Genomic DNA, 19,261 nt, shown 5'->3' with positions numbered 1-19,261 from the left:
ACTTTCTCTTAGTTTTTCTTTATTACTAACTACTCTACTCATTACTTGTGTTCAAGTCCTGAGCCTCTCTTCTGCTTGAGCTGGTTTGGGGCTTTCTACTCAGATGTTTTTACTGGCTCAATGAACATTTAATTTCCAACACTTGCTTTTGCTTTTTCCAAAATATCTATATTTTTATTGAATTTCTAGCTCATATCCTATTTTGTCTTTCTTAAGTCGTCCCACTAGTTTCCTGTATTTTCTTGCAATTCACGGATCTTTAAAAAACTAATTGTTTTGAATTCTTTGTATAGCATTTCATCTGCTGCAATGTCTCTTGGGTCAGTTGCTAGTGAATTGCTAACTTCTGGAGAAATCCTGCTGTCTTGCTTCATTGTATCTGTTATAGTCCAGTGTTGGAATGGATGTATTTTTCTATTTAAAAAAATGTAATTTTTAAAGTTTTTTGTTTTATGTGTATGGGTGTTTTGCCTGCATATATGTCTGTGCACCACATGCATGAAGTGCCCATGGAGGCCAGAAGAGGCGTTGGATCCCTTGGAACTAGATTTATGGATAGTTATGAGCTGCCATGTGGGTGCTGAGAATTGAACTCAGGTCCTCTAGAAGAGCAGTCAGAGCCCTTAACCACTGAGCCATCTCTCCAGCCCCATATTTTCTACTTTCATGTGAGTCTTTTTAGGAACAGTCTTCTCTGAAAGCTGCGACCGGAGGTGTGGGCTCCTGGAAGCACTGGAGAGGTTTCAGACTGCTTTTCGTAGTCGTTTCCTTGTTACTTCTTTAACAGAATTTTACTCCCTCCATTTCTCTCTCCCCGACCTGTGTTCTACAGCATCGTGTGAAGATTAGTTAGAGGACAGCTTACTCATGTTGTTCTTTCCTTCCAACGTAAGGCTCCGGGGGAGTGATTCAGACCATCAGCCTTGGTGACAAGCACACTTATCCACTGAGCCGTCTCTCCAACCTCTTTGTTACTTCTTTTGAGGAGATTAATGCATGTGAGTCAATATAAGTCATGGTAGATCCTGAGGGTACTTCTCACAAGAGTGTGGTGTACAGCATGTCAAACAGACATACCATGGTAGTGAGCTTCACCGTCTGTAATTCTGGTTCTGGTCTCAGCAGCGATGTGTTTTCCAAAGGAGTATTGCAGTGCCCTATACTGTGGACTCTGACAGGCACCAGGCCCCCTGGTCTTCGCTCTTTCTCTCTGCTATTGTTGCAGGGGCAGGTCTCCAGGCCTCAGGTGTCTATTGCTGCAGGAGCAGGTCTCCAGGCCTCAGGTGTCTATTGCTGCAGGAGCAGGTCTCCAGGCCTCAGGTGTCTATTGCTGCAGGAGCAGGTCTCCAGGCCTCAGAGTCTATTGCTACAGGGGCAGGTCTCCAGGCTGCAGACATTATTGCTGCAGGAGCAGGTCTCCAGGCCTCAGGTGTCTATTGCTGCAGGAGCAGGTCTCCAGGCTGCAGACATCTATTGCTGCAGGAGCAGGTCTCCTGGCCGCAGAGTCTATTGCTGCAGGAGCAGGTCTCCAGGCCTCAGGTGTCTATTGCTGCAGGAGCAGGTCTCCAGGCCTCAGAGTCTATTGCTGCAGGAGCAGGTCTCCAGGCCTCAGGCATCTATTGCTGCAGGAACAGGTCTCCAGGCCTCAGGCATCTATTGCTGCAGGAGCAGGTCTCCAGGCCTCAGCCATACTTGGAGTCTGGTCATCAATTTGGTGCTTTGATCTCTCCAATTCTTTTATTGATTGAAGGTGTTTGTGTGTCAAGATGCTAACTCTTGGGGCTGGAGAGATGGCTCAGTGGTGAAGAGCACTTGTTGCTTTTCCAGAGCACCAGCTTACACTGTATACACACAGGACCCTTTCTACAACATGAAAAGCATACAGAATATAAAGTGTCCCTGTCTGTCCTTCCTGTCCCCTATCAAGTCTATGTCCTAACTTTCTACTGTGCCCATATGGTAGCCCTTTCTGGTCTACCCCACAGACAGCTGATACCCAAGCCTTCTCACCTCAGCATCCATTTCTGTAGACCTCCTTGAAAGTCAATCACAAGGCAAACTGAGTTCTATCCCTATCCTGAGAGCTCTGTTTCTGACACACGTCTGTGTCCCAAGGGTGAAGATGGAGGACAGGTACTACCCAGTGATTTTCCCAGATGAGCGCAATTTCCGCCCCTTTACTTCTGACTCTCTGGCTGCAATAGAGAAGCGGATTGCCATCCGAAAGGAGAAGAAGAAGTCCAAAGACAAGGCAGCAGCTGAGCCCCAGCCTCGGCCTCAGCTTGACCTAAAGGCCTCCAGGAAGTTACCTAAGCTTTATGGTGACATTCCCCGTGATCTGACAGCGAAGCCCCTGGAAGACCTGGACCCATTCTACAGAGACCATAAGGTACTTCCACAGGGACATCGGGTGTCCCTGCTCTGTGTTCACAACTACATTACTGGTTCTTGGGGTGTGTGGGAGGCAGGCAGCACTCTCTTCTCCTTACCCTGTCTTTGTAGCTCTGAGAACCAACTTGGGACCTTATCTGCTCTCTCTAATGCTTGGGCCGGGTCGGGAGATGAGGCTGACTCTGCAGAAAGGTTAAAAGGTCAACACAGGAAAGAGGCATGTCTGAAAAGAGCGTGGCAGGCGAGGAACAGAGGTCAGGCCACTGCTTGAGACTGGCTTCAGACAAATGGCCACCCAGATTCCCACTTCCTGTCTCTGAAGTGGAAACAAATGGCTGATCTCCCTACCCCAAGGCAAGACATGCCACAGAAGCACTTTATAAACTGATCATCATACTGACAACAACAATTAATAGCACTGTGAAGGGGTGCCCATTTCAGCAAGAGTGGCACCTTAAAAAACATTTAGACAATAGGACTTCTAGGCTGTTAAGTGAGATTAATAAAAGTCAAATTGATAATTGATATAGAGTAGGCACTCAGTCAATGAAGGCTAAGTGCATGCTAATTAAGTGGGCACATGTAAATTATATGTAAACCCCATATGAACATATGGAACCTCCATGATTTATCTACTACATGTAATTCTACTTTTTAATTTTATTATATTTATTTGGTATGTGTGTGTGTGTGTGCGCGCGCGCCATGGTATATGTTATGTGTAGAGGTCAGAGAACAATATTTTGGGAGTTAGTTCTCTCCTGCCATATGTGTCCTGGGACCAACCTCAGGTTGTCAGGCTTGGCAAGTGCCTTTACCTGCTGAGCATCTCACCATCCCTATGTATAATTCTTCCTTTTCTATGTTAGTTTTTGTTTATGCACACGGGTATTGTGTCTATATATGTATGTCTATGTAGCATGTATGTACAGTGCCCACAGAGGCCAGAAGAGGGAGTGAAATCCCCTGGATCTAGAGTTACAGACAGTTGTGAGCTGCCATGTGGGTGCTGGCAATTGAACTCAGGTCCTCTGGAAGAGCAGTCAGTGCTCTTAGCCACAGAGCCATCTCTCCAGCCCACTCAGATGTAATTTTTGCAGGAAATTCTAGAATGAGAACGTATGAATTCTGGGCTCTCCTTGGCTCCTTGAAAGCCTGGGCTGTGAGGCCACCACCCTGCGAGGATCCCCTCTTTTAAAAGGCTCGGAAGACCTTGCTGTCATCATTTGTATGATCCAGCAGGGGATGGAAAGCCTACCCCGTCAGCTGGGAGCTTCGGGGAGTTTTTAGTAGAACGACTGTGGTGCTAAGAGTCTCTTTTGCTGACACCAGTGGAAACCTGACCTCTCAGAGTGGTTGTCCGGGTGTGTGCCCTTTAAGTGGAAACACCAGAGTTGCCAGACCAAATGGGGATGGGGATGGGCCGTTTAGAGGAAATGGGAAATATATGTGGAAGGGACAGAGAGTGACGGGAAAACACTTCATTTCTCCTTTTCATTAGAATCCCAGGTGCTTCTCGGAGGCATGGTTGTTGGAGAAGAGTTGAGTGGGAGAATTCTCTCTCTGCCTTGGAGCTGGGTAGGAAGCCCTTGGGACAGGCAATAGCTTTGTGAGCTGCAGACTCCTGGCGGGGGGCCGGCTCTGGTTTTAGGGACATCACTTCTTAGCCTGGGCTCACCCTTGGAACTGGAAGGCCAGGTACTTGTTTTGAGCCCTGCACATCTATGATCTCACGTGTGTGCTCAGCACTGATGTGAGAGTGCACTACCTTAAGGAGGAGGAGCCCCAAAGTTTATACGGTCAATCCACTAGGACCTAATCTTAAGAGTTATTTAGTTCTTGGCAACTTAGCCGCCCCCCCCCCCTTAGAGGCTCCTACAGAGAGAGGTGGAGGTGTGACAGCAAGCAGGTCAGACGAGCTGGTCCCCACCCTTCTAGTCATTAAAGCCCTGGCAAGTGTTGTCAAATGCACCATTAGCTAAAATATTAAAGCAGTGAGAGGAAGAATCAGCACAGCCAAAGTGTACAGGAGCAGAACCATATTGCTCCCCAGTCATCAGGGGTGACCGTCCTCAAAGAGAAGGCCACTCTGCCCCGAAATGCTGCTTACTCAAAGGAAGGCACAACCCTCCTAAGAAGTCTTGGACTCGTAGCCTCCTAGCAGCGAAGGAACCTCATGGCCCATGTCATATTGCTGTGTGGGCTAAGACAGAGGCACTCTGGCCGTGCGTTCTCCTGCAGGCAGAGGGCTTCCAGGTCAGAGTCCAGCAACTCACCGATGGGAGGGGGTGGCTAGAAGGAGCTGCTGTGGAGTCAGGGCTGCATTGTTCTTCCAGCTTTGGGCCTGGACGTCATGGTCTGCCTTTCTTATCTCAGAACACCCTAGACGAAGTCTCATAGGATTTCCCCTAACACCAGAGGAGCAAGGGGTCGGGGGACAGGGATGGCTCTTGCTCTGTGAGGCTTTTGTGACCGTTGGTCTCAGGACGAGCAGGAGAGCAAATCTGCCGTTAAGTAGAAAAGTGTGGAGTAGGTGGTAGAAGTAGTGAGTGGTAAGCTGCTGCCCGGGGCTGCTTGGTTTCCAGGCCCAGGGACATATGTTAGGAAGAACTAGGCACGGTATGTGTGCTGGTTAGTTGTTTGTGCACTCGATACAAGCTAGGGTCATCTGGGAAGGGGAAAAATTAGTTGAGAAAATGTCTCTATCAGATTGATCTGTGGGCAAGTCTGTGGGGCATTTTCTTGATTAATGATTGATGCAGGAGGGCCCAGCCCGCCGTGGGAAGTGCCACCCCTAGGTAGATGTTCCTGGGTTCTATAAGAAAGCAAATTGAGCAAGCCATGGGGAGCAAGCCCACAAACGGTTTTCCTTCATGGCTTCTGCTTCAGTTCCTGCCTCCAGGTTCCTGCCTGGAGTTCCTCCCTGACTTCCTATCATGATGGACGGTGACTGGGATGTTTAAACCCTTTACTCCCAAGCTGCTTTTGGTAATGAGCTTTGTCACAGCAACAGAAAGGACACTGAGATAGCCCACTGGGCTCTTTAGAGGCGGGAACTCATCATTTGGCAGGTCTGTCCTGTCTAGCACCCGTGAACCTACCCAGTGAGGGCCAGCAGAGACCCACTCACTGACAGATGGCGGCTCCTCCATGCCTGGGGCAGCACCCACCTCCTTCCGCAGGTAAGGACCGCGGATAGATTTGCCCTGCTTGTGTCGGGGATGAGAGAGTGAGGACCTTTGTGTGGCTCTTCGTGGTTGTCACCAAACACCTGACGGGAAGTGTCCTTCTGACTTCATCCTGTAGGGCTACAGACTGTGAGGCCATGGAGGAAGTGTCCTTCTGACTTCCCCCTGTAGGGCTGCAGTCTGTGAGGCCATGGAGGAAGGGTTCTGACTTCCCCCTATAGGCCTACAGTCTGTGAGGCCATGGAGGAAGTGTCCTTCTGACTTCATCCTGTAGGGCTGCAGTCTGTGAGGCCATGGAGGAAGTGTCCTTCTGACTTCATCCTGTAGGCCTACAGTCTGTGAGGTCATGGAGGAAGTGTCCTTCTGACTTCATCCTGTAGGCCTACAGTCTGTGAGGCCATGGAGGAAGGGTTCTTTTGACTTTACCCTGTAGGCCTACAGTCTGTGAGGCCATGGAGGAAGGGTTCTTTTGACTTTACCCTGTAGGCCTACAGTCTGTGAGGCCATGGAGGAAGGGTCCTTCTGACTTCCCCCTGTGGGGCTGCAGTCTGCGAGGTCAGGAGGTCACAGTGGCTGGCCACATCTCATCCACGGTGAGGAAGAGGGAGATCAACGCTGCTGCTCTGTTCACCCTCTCCTTTTTGCTCAGTCAGGATCCCAGGCCATGAGATTGTGTCACCCACATTTAGGCTGTGTCTTCCCACCTTAATTAACACAATCTAGAAAGTCCTTCACAGAGATGCCCAGAAACTTGTAGATAATTCTAGATATTGCCAATTCAACAGTCAACATTATATATCACACTACATCATGCTTGATGACTTTTTTCCCCTGGAGGATTAAATATTTGTTCAATCAATCAATCAATCAATCAACCCATCCATCAATTAATTTTAGTGCATGTGTTTTGTATGTGTCTGTTGCCAGAATCAGTTCTTTCCTACCATTATATGGGTCCCCAGGGTCAAACTCAGGTCTTCAGACTTGGCAGTAAGCACTTTCACCTGAGCATCTCACCGGCCTCTGAAGTGTTTTAAGGGTTAGGAACAGATTTGTAATTTCATTAGAACTGCTCAGACCTGCCACATAACCATACAAATTCCAAATCTCTTTGCATCATAAGACAAGTACAAAAATTTACAAAAAGTCTTTGAGAATGATAGTAATTTAAGATCCCACTATGTGTGGCTGCTGTCCAAGCTCAGGGCCTGTGTGGGCTCCTGGTCCTGCTCCACATGCACATACTGTGGACTTCCACATCAAAGGTTGGCTTGCTCAGGTGTGACCCCACACCCTGCTTTCTATGGCTTCAGGGCTGCATTCTCCAGCATGCCTTGTAACATAAACAGTCCACAGCACACTCATCTCGAAGCCAAGACCATGTAATGGAAGCTGTTGACCTCCAGAGTCACAGGTTAATAATTCTGCCACCAGAGGTTGTAGATACTAGTCAGGGCTCAGGACGTGGTTCCCTAGAACTTTCTCTAATTGTGTTCTTGAAGAATATTGTTTGCCAATGTGTTAATTTCTGTGTTGTGATTTCTTCACAGACATTCATGGTGTTGAACAAGAAGAGGACAATATATCGCTTCAGTGCCAAGCGGGCCTTGTTCATTTTGGGACCTTTCAATCCTGTCAGAAGTTTAATGATTCGAATCTCTGTCCATTCATATCCTTTCCCCAGGTCCAGGCTGTGGGAAATGTGGGCAAGTCCCAGGGGTCCATGTGTGTACTATTGTTATTATTATGATTAATTTGAATCAGGGTCTCATAGGCCAGGCTGTCCTTGGAATCCCTACGTAGCAGAGGATGACCTCAAACTTTTGATCTTTGGCCTCCACCTCCCAGATTCTTGGATTATAGGAATGCGCCTCCACACACAGTTTACGTGGTGCTGGGAACTGAACACAGGGCCTCCCTGTGCTAGGCAAGCGCTCTGCCAGCTGGGCCTCATCCAGCTCCAGTTTCAGTGGAAGCAAATAGTCCTTGTTCCCAAAGTGTTACTGCGGTGGTGCTTTGGCACTGTGTGGGGTGGTGCATGTGAGTGGCCGTGGTCCAGGAGCCTCAGCTTCAGGAGCCAGACCGTCAGGCATGCTCTTCTAAGTGAGCGCAGAAAGAGCAGGACCAGCAGAGGCAGCAGCGCCAGGAGGCACCAGAGCAGCCTGGGAAGCAGAGGCCCTGTGCAGCACCCAGAGCAGATAGGTGGGCCCTGTCGGACCTGCACAACGCCGGAAACATCTCAGAGATATTTTCTAGCATAGGCAGTCCCATTTCCAGCTTTTCTCTAAAAAAGAACCACCACCCCTCCCCCACCCCCGCGGGCCACCCTTCCAACCTACCACTCCCCCCCCCCCCCCCACAGGCTAACTAGATGGCTTAGCTGGTCAAGTCTTTGCTATGTGAGTGTGAGGACCAGGGTTCAGATCTCCAGCACTCACATCAATGCTGGGCAGCCATGGAAGCCTGCCTGGAATCCCAGCTCTGGGAATCCCCAGAGCAAGGTGTCTAGCTACACTAGCAGAATGGATGAGCTCTGGTTTGATTGATAGACCTTGCCTCACTGTATAAGGTGGAGGGTGATTAAGGAAGAAACCTGAAATTAACACAGATATGCAACTGTGCTCATGTACCCCCCCCCCCCCCCCCCCGCCACATTTGAAATGCACACACACATACACACATACCACACACTTGTGCACACACAAACAAAGCATTGAGCAAGCTGGGAGTGTACTCAGGGTAGAGCACTTGCTCAGCACTGCGCATTCTGAAAATGTACCCAGGAGGCTGGGAGTGTTCAGGATAGAGCATTTGCTTAGCATTGAGCAGGCTGGGAGTGTACTCAGGGACAGAACACCTGCTTACCATTGAGCGGGCTGGCAGTGTACTCAGGGACAGAACACCTGCTTACCATTGAGCTGGCTGGCAGTGTAGACAGGGACAGAACACCTGCTTACCATTGAGCTGGCTGGCAGTGTAGACAGGGGTAGAGCAATTGCTTAGCATTTTGCAGGCTGAACTGCACTCAGGGGATAGACCACTCACAGCTGGGAGTGCTCTCAGGGCAGAACACCTCCTTAGCATTGAGCAGGTTGACAGTGTACTCAGGGAAGGGCAGTTCCTTCACATTGAGTGAGAGAGAACTCGGGCAGAGCACTTGCTTATCATTGAGCAGTCTGGGAGTGTACTCAGGAATAGAGGCTTGCTCAGCATTCACCAGTCTGGGAGTGTACTCAGGGTAGAGCATTTGCTCAGCATTGAGCATTCTGGGAATGTACCCAGGGTGTAGAGCACCTGCTGAACATTGAGCAGGCTTGTAGTGTACTCAGGGGGTAGACACCTGCTTAGCATTGAGCAGGCTGGCAGTGTACTCAGGAATAGAGGCTTGCTCAGCATTCACCAGGCTGGGAGTGTACTCAGGGTAGACCACATGCTTACCATTGAGCAGGTTTGGAGTATATTCAGGCTAGAGCTCCTGCTTAGCACTGAGCAGGGTGGTGTACTCAGGACAGAGCTCCTTCTCTGCACTGAGCAGCAGGGAGTGTACTCAGGGCAGGGGTCCTTCTCTGCACTGAGCAGGGTGGTGTACTCAGGACAGAGCTCCTTCTCAGCACTGAGCAGGGTGGTGTACTCAGGACAGAGCTCCTTCTCTGCACTGAGCAGGGGGGAGTGTACTCAGGATAGAGGTCCTTCTCTGCACTGAGCAGGGTGGTGTACTCAGGGCAGAGCACCTCTTTACGTTCAGGATTTTCTGTTTTGCCTTCTAGCTCTGCCAGGGCATGGGATGAGGCTATACCAGGCAAGGCTGCTGCCCTAGCTGTGTCAGCCCGAGTCTGCCTCTGTGGGGAGTCTAGAACACAGGGCACCAGTTTCTCTTGTAGCCCAGGCTGGCCCTGGGCTCTCTGTGAGGGTAGGATGACGTTGGACCAGTGATGCTTCTATCTACCAGCACTGTGATTACAGGTGGGAGCCAGCGTGCTTGGTTCATGCGGTGCTGGAGATGAGTGCCAGGGCTTTGTGCATGCTGGGTAAGGACCAACGGAGCTACATACACCCTCAGTTTATGGCCAGATTATTTTTCATTTAAATCTCATCAGGCAGATGTGTGGATGGGAAGAGTAGCTCTTCAGATGAGGAGGCTGCCGTTCAGCAGGGGACCTTCTGCAGAGCTGGGGATATGCCTCAACTGTTTGGTGCAAACTCTCACAGAGAATAGAAGCACTTGCATGCGAGCAGCTCAGAGATCCCCATCACAACGGCTGTCAGGATCATCCAACAGTGTATGTGCCTTAATCAGTACCGGTCACGGTCTTCAGCATGTTCATCATCTGCACGGTGGTCATCAACTGTATGTTAATGGCCTATTACGGGGACAGAAGTTCAGACAAGGACTCTGTTTTAGAGTGAGTACTGTCACTGCAGTCTAGCTGAGGGGCTGGGGATGCGGCTCACAAAGCCCTTCATTCCAACCCCAGCACTATATAAACTGGGCATGGTGGTGCATGCTGGAGGTCTTAACACTTGGGAGGTAAAGCTGGAGGTCAGAAGTTCAAGGTCATCCTCAGATATGAACTTAAGGCCAGCCTGGGCTACAGTGAAACTCTTATGAAAAAAATGTATGCTTTAAAGACTGTCTTAAATTGGAATTGTTGGTACTGTGGATCTTACTTCTCCAACTTAAATGCTGGCAGACTCAATTTTTATTTTAGTAGTTAAAAAAAATGAATTGCTTTTAGAAGTATTAAAAATATTTGCAACATAAAAAATATTTGTAACAAAAAGCACATATAAACTTTTCATTATTTATTCTTTGGTAATCTCATACATGAATGTATTTAGATCATATGCCTCCCCTCTGAACACATACATTTTTGCACATAGATTTTAAGTGGTTTTCTTTGTGCTCATGGGTTTTATAAGGATCTTTTTTGATGGCTATATGATATTGTGTAGCTAGAGTTGTTCTCTCTGGGCCCCGCCAAGCCCCGGCAGTCCCGTAGCCCACTTATAAAATAAACATACAGACGCTTATATTATTTAAACTGCTTAGCCACTAGCTCAGGCCTACCATAGTCTAGCTCTTATTCTTATACTCAGCCCATTTCTGTTAATCTATATGTCACCACGTGTTCCTTGGCTTTACCTGCTGCCTTTACATGATGCTCCCTGACAGCAGGCTGGTGTCTCCTCCTCTCTGCCTTCCTGTCCTCTCAATTCTCCTCTCTGCTAGTCCCACCTATACTTCCTGTCTGGCTATCAGCCAATCAGTGTTTTATTTATCAATCAATCATCCACAGCAATATTGTACTTGGTAAACTGTAAGTACTTAATAGATCTAGTATTTTAGCATCCTCCCAGTCATCTTTTTGTATAAGCCACTTTTAGATTATTATTTTTCTCAGGATAGATTATTAGAAATGGCTTTCCTGGATCAAATATACATTATGGTTCTTTTAAATACATGTTCATATGCTAACAACACTTCCTGAAAAGTTATATCAGTTTATTCAGCCGCCATCAGCACGGGAACCAATCAAATCATTTTCCATTCACATTTTTCTGTGGTGAAAATGTTCACATTCTTAGCCAGGCATGGTGACAGAAACATGCAATCCTGGCCCTCAGGAGGTGGAGCAGGGTGATGGTAAATTTGAGGAAAGCCTGGACTATACAATGAGAATTGACCTAAAAAAGTGTTTAAAGAATACATATATTTCATGGGGCCTGGAGAAAAAGCTCAGTGATTGTTAGCACTTGCTGCTTTTGAAGAAGAACCAGGTTCAGATCCCAGCACCCAGATCAGATTGATCACAGCTGCATGTAGCTCCAATTCTATGGGATCTGACGCTCTCTGCTGGCCTCTGAGTGCACCTACATTCATGTGCACATACCCACGCATATACATGCACACATACACATAAACAAAATAAAAATAAATCTTCAAAAATACTTCTTTATGGGGCTGAAGAGATGGCTCAGGGGTTAAGAGCACTGACTGCTCTTCCAGAGGACTCGAGTTCAGTTCCCAGTACCCACATGGCAGCTCACAACTGTCCGTAATTCCAGTTCCAGAGGACCCAATATCCATGGCAAAACACCAACGTACATAAAATAAAAATAAATAAATTAAAAAAAAATACTTCTTTATATGGGGCTTGACAGTGCACGTTTGTAGTCCCAGAACTTGGGAGACAGAGGCAGAAGGACCAGTACCAGTCTTGATCACATAGTGAGATTATGTGAAAAAAGGCTTTTTTAAACGTTTCTTTACACTGGGCATGGCCGATTCAGCTTTCTTAACAGTCTTTGTATTGTATATTATTTTCTATCTTCAATTTCAACTCTTGTTTCTTCTGCATTTAGAGCATTTATTTTATTTTTATTTATGTATTTTATGTATAGGTGTGTTTTACTTGCATGTATGTCTGTGTGCCACATGGAGGCCAGAAGAGAGGGCTCTGGATACCCTAGAAACAGAGTTACCAGCAGCTGTCTGACTCCGTGTGGCTGCTGGGAACTCCTGTTCTATCCCATTCCGCCAGCACTGGGACTATAGACACACACCAGCAAGCCTGGCTTATGAGGTGCTGGGGGGTCAAACTCAGGGTTCCAGTCATGCTAGGCGAACACCCTACCTGCTGAGCCACATCGTCAGTGTGGTTCTTTTCTCATCATTTATCACATCCCTTCTTTTTATGAATGATTTGTTTTGTAGATACATCTTCACCGGGATTTATATTTTAGAAGCTGTGATTAAAATATTGGCAAGAGGCTTCATCCTGGATGAGTTTTCCTTTCTCCGAGACCCGTGGAACTGGCTGGATTTCATTGTCATTGGAACAGCGTAAGAGTGTTAAAAGACTTTTGTGGGACACATTCAGGGTGAGAAAGAAGTCCCTTCCTCTGGGGCTCTATGTAGATTCATAAGAATGGCTGAGATGACCTGAGGTCACCTGGGTCTCTCAGTGTAGCACTGGTTGATCCTGAACACGAGGCAGCCGCTGGCCAGAGGCTTCCAGGCACACACCCATCTCTTCTGTTTTCACTCCTTCACTGACCAACCGTGGCCTCTTACAAGTCCGGCTCTGTAAATACAGGGTTGTAAAAACAAAACATAAAATAACAGAAAAGCATGGCCCTCACCATGGCAAAGCTCATAGTGCACCGGGGAGAGAGGATTAATCATTGCTACAATATGCTTGGCGGGTTACCAGGATTGGGCTGCACATGTGTGGGTATCAGAGAACCAAGGACTCTGGCAAACAGAGTTCCTTCAGGAAGTTTTCTAGTTTGGGCTTTTAAGTTTAATTTTGAGTTAATTGTTGCGTATGGCATGAGGTGATTTCCCACTTGGGGTTTCTGTGTTACAGTCTAGTGTGTGTGTGTGTGTGTGTGTGTGTGTGTGTATGTATGTTTAGGGGACAATGGCAAGAGTCTGGCTTGGTAAGATGGGGCAATCACAAAAAGGTCTAAAAAAACCAAGCCAAGGAGTTTATTTAGTCTTCATGCTGAGGTAAGAGGTAGGAAGCTGTGAAGAGATTTAAGCAAGAGAATGAGATGTGTGTTTTTTGTTTGTTTTGGTTTTTTGAAACATGTTTTTGTATGCATACATATGTATGTGCATGCATGTAGAAGCCAGAGATTGATGTCAGGAACCACATCAAACCCAGAGCTCACCGATGTGGCTGCCTTCTGAGGCTGGAATTACATACAGGTGGGCTACTGAGCCCACTGTCTCAGGGTTTCTATTGCTGTGGAGAGACACCATGACCCCAGCAACTCTTATAAAGGAAAACATCTCATTGGGAGGTTTGGTCCATTATCGTCAGGGTGGGAAGCATGGCAGCATGCAGGCTGACATGGTTCTGGAGAGTGTTATACATCCAGACCTGAAAGCAGCAGGAAGAGACTGAGACACACTTCCTCCAACAACACCACACCTACTCCAACAAGGCCACACCTCCTAACAGTGTCACTTCCTAAGAACCTATGGGGGCCATTTTCTTTCAAACCACCCCACCCACCCAACAGAGATCCAAACTCTGGTTCTCATGCTTAGGGAAAGCATGTAACCACTGAGCTGTCTCCCCAGACCTCCCACCCCACCCAACTTTTCATACTACAGCTCTGTCACTTCAAGTCTGTACAGGCCTCAGAACTCTATAGTTGGTAGATTAATGGCATGTGCCACCTGCCCTTGGCTCTGTTCCCTAGTGTGGCCTTGAACACACAGAGATCCTGCCTGCTAAGTGATCAGATAAAGGGCATGTGCTACCACTGCCTGACTTCTTTGTTTACTTAAAATGGCTTGCTATTTCCTCTGATCTCCAGGCAAACTTTATTAAAGCACAAATAAACTATCACCACACCTCTCTTGTTTCTGCTGCACTGCATACTCCAGGTTAGCTGACCTGTGAAGTTCTCAGTGGTCCTGCCGTCTCTGCCTCCATATGGCCATAGGAATGCTGGGATTACAGATGTGTGCCACAGCATCTGGCTTTTTATGTGGGTTCCAGGCACTGAACTCAGGTTGTCAAGTTTGCATGTCTTGTACTTTACCCACTGAGCCACACCCCCAACTTCCGTGGTCCATTTTGAATCAGTTGTGGATGACTCAAGGAGGGTGTTGAAATTGTTCCTGGAAATAAACACTGTTTTGGCATCTGAATGACGGAGTCAATAAAAAAAATCAAACCAGTGTGACAATAGTTCACTACCTGTTACATAGTACCAGACAATGTGGTTAGCATTTGCCTATATTTTCCCCATTTCAGTCCCAGAAGTCACTAGAGGCAGGTGCTGTTCATCTCAGAGTTTTACATTTGAAGATCACCACTTGTGCGCTCCTGGCTGTTGGCAGTGTGACTCAGTGATTAAGAGCATGGGCTCCAGGGCAGGGGAGATGACTCGGCCAGTAAAGTGCTGGCTTGCAAGTACAAGGCTCCTGAGACTGGTCCCAAGCACCCACGTAAAAGCAGCTGGTTATGGTGGCCTGTGCCTGTAACACACACCAGCTCTGTCAGGCAGACAGAAGGATCCCTGGGGCTTGCCCATCAGCTACTCCAGCCCAACTGGTAAGCCCTGGGCTCAGGGAGAGATCCGATCTCAAAAATTAAGATGGGCAGAGATTGAAAAAGACATCTGCCACCAATCCCTGGCCTCCGTGGAGATGCGTGCACTGAGCAACCTGGGCTCTCCCCGTCTTTTGTTTTCTAGGATCGCAACTTGTTTTCCAGGAACCAAAGTCAATCTTTCAGTTCTTCGTTCCTTCCGAGTGTTCAGAGCTCTGAAAGCAATATCTGTTGTCTCAGGTAGGCCTTCCAATACTGACTCTTAGCTAAAATGCTCTCTAACATTGAAGCATTTCCAAGTGTGGGGCCGGAGAGATGGCTCCGCACTTAGGAGCTCTTACTGCTTTCTTAGAGGAACCATCCCCACTGGGTGGGTTCATAGCCGCCTATCTGGTTTTGCTGTTGTGAATGACACCACCATACACGTGGGTCATCATACACCTAGGAGTGGCATAACCAGATCACCTGATGGTTCTGTGTTTAGTTTTTGAGGGTCTTCCATGTTGATTTTCATAATGTCTGCATTAATTTATATTTCCACCAGCAATGGACAAGGACTCCTTCTCCCCCGACACATGCTCTCATCAGCCCCTCTCTTCGCTCCTCCCCTCCTTCTCCCTCCCTCCCTCCCTCCCTCCCTCCTGTAGCAGTAATCAGAAGCAAGACCTCCAGCTGGTGACTCACACCCTGACACACTCATATCCCCTCAAGAAAGTATTTTTCTCTCAGTGAGCTTTCACCTTGCATTTACCTTCTGGTTAAGGATGCTGAGCATTTTCCCATACACAAACTGGCCATTTGTTTTTGAAGTAGCAGAAACCAGTCACAACCAAAAGAATCCGGCATGTGTTACTCCTTCGAGGTGGTGATTGTGGACACTGGGATTTCTATTGAATTCCCTGGACCATTAGTGCGATCAGAATCAGACACGGCCAAATGCACTTCTCACCATGACCTACTAAGAAAAAGTGATTTTAAAAAACAATTTGAGAGGCCGGGCGTTGGTGGCGCACGCCTTTAATCCCAGCACTCGGGAGGCAGAGCCAGGTGGATCTCTGTGAGTTCGAGGCCAGCCTGGGCTACCAAGTGAGCTCCAGGAAAGGCGCAAAAGCTACACAGAGAAACCCTGTCTCGAAAAACCAAAAAAAAAAAAAAAAAAACAATTTGAGAAAAGGGGCTTGATAACCTGAAACTTTTCTATTTCCTCTTCTGTTTAAGACTGTATCAAATCATTCTACGACAGTACTATTATGATTTGAAAAATTAAAATACACTTGATTTAAAATTTCTTGTTTAATTCACTTGCCCATTTGGTCATGGATGCTTTTGTTAGTGCTTAACTGTTGGAGTTCTTTGTAGCATCTCCGGACCATCCCTCTGCAGTCTTGCAGCTGGTCTAGGTCTGTCCCTTGCTGTGAGCTGCTTTGACATTTTCTTGGTTGTTCCTTTGCTGCTGTTCTGGGAACTTCGGTCTCCCAAGCCTTCATCATTTCCTGAGTGTCCTTGCCGACCCTTGCATCAGGCGTTGTTTTCCCCCATTTTCCGCTAGCAGGTTCAGAGACTGGGGTCTCACGGTGGTAAGGTCTCTAATCCATTTGGGATAGATTTTTTGCAGAAGTATAGATCAAGTTTTGATATTCTGTAAGTGGACCTCCAGTTTCCCCAGCATCATTTGTGGAAGAGGTAGATATTCCTTTTCTGATGTTTGTCTTCAGCATCTTGGTCAAAAATCCGTGGCTGTACCTGCGCGGTTTTATTTCCAGGTCCTGCATTGCCTCCTCTGGCTGCCTTGGTTACTGTGGCTCTGTCGTGTAATTTGAGATCAGGGGTGCTGATCCTGATAGCACTGTTCTTTCTGTACAGCCTCCCAGACCTTCATTAATCCCTCCTTGACCCTTGCTTATGTCTGGTCAGGGACTGAGGGATGTTTTTTCAAACAAATGTCTCATCCCCTCAGGTCTGAAGGTTATTGTGGGGGCTCTGCTGCGTTCTGTGAAGAAGTTGGTGGACGTGATGATCCTCACCCTCTTCTGCCTGAGCATCTTTGCCCTGGTTGGTCAGCAGCTCTTCATGGGAATTCTGAACCAGAAATGTATTAAGCCCGACTGTGGCCCGAACCCTACGTCCAACCGTGAGTTCTCTCCTTCTACCCATTGGTTTATGTGTGGTTGACTCCCATCTGCTCCCCACTGGTACCACCTGATTCTCTGTCCTTAGGAGCAAGGGCAGACTGTCCACCCTGAACTGCACACACACATTTTGTAGAGAATTCCCTCATTCTCTGAGTTTCTCTGGAGAAGGAAAATCTCAAAGTCACGTTCACAAGAGCAACAGCTCCTCCCTTCTTCTCCCCCACTGACTCGGCACGGTTTCCTGAGTGGGTGCAGAGGGCCTGGACTTGGCCAAAGGGAACCAGGCAGTTCCAAGAACCCTCGCACTTCAAGTTGTTGTTTGTCTGTCTGTTTTGCAACGCCAGCTCTTTTTCTGCGCCGCCTTCCCTGCCCCGGGGTCAGACTCACTCCTCTGCTGAGTTCTGAACGACGTCACATAGTTGCGTTCTCTTCATGTCAGTCGTGGCTGAGTCTTGTCCCACTTTCCCAGGGCTGGCTCTGGTCCGTTTGGGGTGATGAATGTTATATGCTAAACAGAGTTGTGGTGATGGTGATGATCCATCCTCCCATTTCTCCTCCCTTCTTCCCTGTCTTCCTCTTCTCTTCCTAAGGCTCTATTCCTCTCTGGATGCCCGTTTGATCATTTCAGAGGATTAAAATCAGCTGCTTGAAAAATAGTCTGACATATTTGCTGCTCTTTTTTGTGTCCATCTTTTTTTAAAAATCTGAATCTATGACTTTCTTGTCTTAGAGGATTGCTTTGCAAAGGAAAACAACAGTGATGACTTCATGATGTGTGGCACCTGGTTGGGCAGCAGGTAAGAAGCCTAGACTATTCCTTCCATGTCGACCACCCCAATACCTTTTGGAATATGTGCAAATAGTCTTCAGGTGATGGCTAATGCAGCGGTGGAGTTCCCAGGAATGAGTTTCCTGTGTCTAAGCAGATTTATTTATTTAAAATCATATTCTCTCTTTTTTAGAAAATAGTTTATGTAATTTTATTTTATGTGCATTAGCATCAGAGCCCCTGGAACTGGAGTTACAGACAGTTGTGAGCTGCCATGTGGGTGCTGGGAATCAAACCTAGGTCCTCTGGAAGAGTAGTCAGTGTTCTTAACTACGGAGAAATCTCTCCAGTCCCTTATTTATTTATTTACTTTAGTTTTAAATTATTTTTTAAAAATTTATTCATTTCTATGTGTGTGGGTGTTTGGCCTGCATGCATGTCTGTGCATCATATGCATGCAGTACCTGTTGAGGCCAGGAGAGAGAGTCAGATCCCCGGGGACTGAAGTTACATGTGGGACTACAGCACATGCTCATTCCAAGCTTACATATGCTTAGACTTGTATTATTCAATAAAAATGATTTATAGTCAGGCAGTAGTGGTGAACACCTTTAATTCCAGCACTCAGGAGGCAGAGACAGGTGGATCTCTGAGTCGAGGCCAGCCTGGTCTACAGAGCGAAACCCAGGATAGCCAGGGCTACACAGAGAAACCCTGTCTTGAAAAACAAACAAACAAACAAACAAACAAACAAACAAACAAACAAACCCAAAACAACAACAAATTATTTCCAAGTGTTGATAACAGGTTTCTCCCCAGTTATGTGGAATTGGTAGCTCACAAGAAATGTATAGAAAATTCAATGATACTTTAAATTTGTGGAAAGTATCTTCAAGTCTTTCAAAGGTAACTGAGAAGTTAAATAAATGATAACTATAAGACACAAAAAGAAACACCTCCTGTTTACTCTTAGAAAAAGCTCTATTTATCAGTAAGAAAACTGGAGATGTTCTTTCGTGAGAAAGCCGCAGGAGAGTGATCAAGACACGCTCCCACGGCCTTATTTCAAAAGATATGCATGGATGAATGAACAAATAAGTAAGTCAGCATGTGTTTCTCTCTTCATGGAAAACTGGAAGCTTATACAACTGTTAACTGGCAATTAAGTTATGTGGGACCAAGGGACAAGGAGAGACCATTACGTATACTATTTTTCAAGCTGCAAAGTTTTCATTTTAAATTATGCAAATCATCATTGTCCCAGGGCTCACTTTTCCTTCCCTCCAATTTCATTTTTGTTTTTCAGTTTGTCTTTTTATCCTTTGACAGCTTCATACGTGTGTGTAATGAATTTTAGTGATTTCCCCCATTGCCTCTCCTGTTGAAATTGTCTTTTTCCCCAATATGTCCCCTTCCTACATTTGTGGTGTGTGTGTGTGTGTGTGTGTGTGTGTGTGTGTGTGTGTGTGTGTGTGTGTATCTCACCTAGTCTAGGGTTGCTTGCAGGAACATGGGTGGGAGGTTATTTACTGGTGCACAGGTGGCTTACACATGGCCATACCACTGAAGAAAGGGACACCCATTCTCCAGCCACCACTAACTGTCGATAGTCCCTCATACAGAGGGTGGGGCCACTCAAGCTCCTTCTGTTTCCATGACGAACGTTGACAGGTCCCATCTTGGACTGGTACCCACAGCTCCTGTGACATG

The sequence above is a fragment of the Peromyscus maniculatus genome, chromosome 7, assembly GCF_049852395.1.
Source record: "Peromyscus maniculatus bairdii isolate BWxNUB_F1_BW_parent chromosome 7, HU_Pman_BW_mat_3.1, whole genome shotgun sequence".
In the NCBI taxonomy this organism is placed as follows: Eukaryota; Metazoa; Chordata; class Mammalia; order Rodentia; family Cricetidae; genus Peromyscus; species Peromyscus maniculatus.
Note: the sequence above shows the minus strand (reverse complement) of the source record.